This window comes from Bos taurus, chromosome 7 (genome assembly GCF_002263795.3).
Source record: "Bos taurus isolate L1 Dominette 01449 registration number 42190680 breed Hereford chromosome 7, ARS-UCD2.0, whole genome shotgun sequence".
In the NCBI taxonomy this organism is placed as follows: Eukaryota; Metazoa; Chordata; class Mammalia; order Artiodactyla; family Bovidae; genus Bos; species Bos taurus.
Genome location: NC_037334.1, coordinates 66,272,432 through 66,273,536, shown reverse-complemented (window position 1 = coordinate 66,273,536; position 1,105 = coordinate 66,272,432). Strand labels below are relative to the sequence as shown.

The following is a 1,105-nucleotide window of genomic DNA, read 5'->3' as shown; positions in this document are numbered from 1 at the left end:
AAACCTCCTAGATAACCTGGCCCCTCCCCTACCACTTTGGAGCAGTCTCTCAGAGTTATCTGAGAGGCTGCCTTCCAGACTTACGTCCTCAGTTCTGTTTGCCAAATAAAACATAATTCTCAACTTTTAGATTGTGCATATTTTTCAGTCGACAGGTGATACTACTAATTGTTTTCTTCAAAAAGCACAAATGAGAAACACTTCAAATTTAGGGTACCTTTGGGGGAGCCAGTTAAGCCGACAGTGCTCTTTTCCCCATGGGGGCCCAGTGTGCAATGGCTGCAGACAGCAGCCTCCTTGGTTGTGTATGCACCTGTTGCCTGTACAGGTTGCCCTAAGGGACCTTGGAGACAACTCTTTCTAGTGGGCTTTCATGACTGGCCTGCTGTCCCCAGTCTATCCCTGGGTTGGGAGGATCCCCTGGAGAAGGAGATGGCAACCCACTCCACAACCCTTGCCTGGAGAATCCCATGGACAGAGGAGCCTGGTGGGCTATAGTCCATGGGGTCGCAAAGAGTCAGACACAACTGAGAAACTTCACTTTCACTTGGGGGGTCCGATTGTGAGTTCATTTTAGTTACTATGTGTTTTTAAAATAGAATTCACAGAGGGTATTTTATTCCCACTTTCCTTCCCACAATGAGGGGTGAAATCGCAGTACCAATGAAACTAGCTTTCATCCTCTGGCTCCCAGAGCATCCCATCTGGTCCAGTTGCTTCTCAAGCCTGATCTATTATCAACCTTGAATTCTCTTCTGTACCCACTTTCTCTGAGCTCTGAGCCCTTCTCTCTCTCTCTCTCTCTCTCTCTCTCTCTCTCTCTCATTTGTTTTCTAGGTCCATAAAATGCTCTGCCTTTCCCTCAGTCAACAAGATTTATTCAAGTTATCTTGTTATAAGTTGGTTGCTCCAGCACCCTGTCTCTAGCGGCCATAAATTCCTAACGCAATTCCTCTGCGCTCCATCACCGTGAAGACTGAATAGCTTTTACGACATCACTGTAGGTACAGAAACGTTGCCAGGGAGCGCAGAAACAGAAAGACACAAAAGCTCTGGTCACAATCCTCTGAGCCAAACTCCCACTCCATCAGGCAAATGAAGTTTC

General features: G+C 47.0%; 1 non-coding gene across 1 annotated transcript; it reads left to right on the top strand.

Annotated features, from left to right (window-relative positions):
* Positions 1-222: 222 nt before the first annotated feature.
* Positions 223-356, top strand: LOC112447605 (small nucleolar RNA SNORA70). Its single transcript, XR_003035800.1, has one exon. It is a non-coding gene; the product is annotated as a small nucleolar RNA SNORA70 (small nucleolar RNA).
* The last annotated feature ends 749 nt before the right edge of the window (positions 357-1,105 follow it).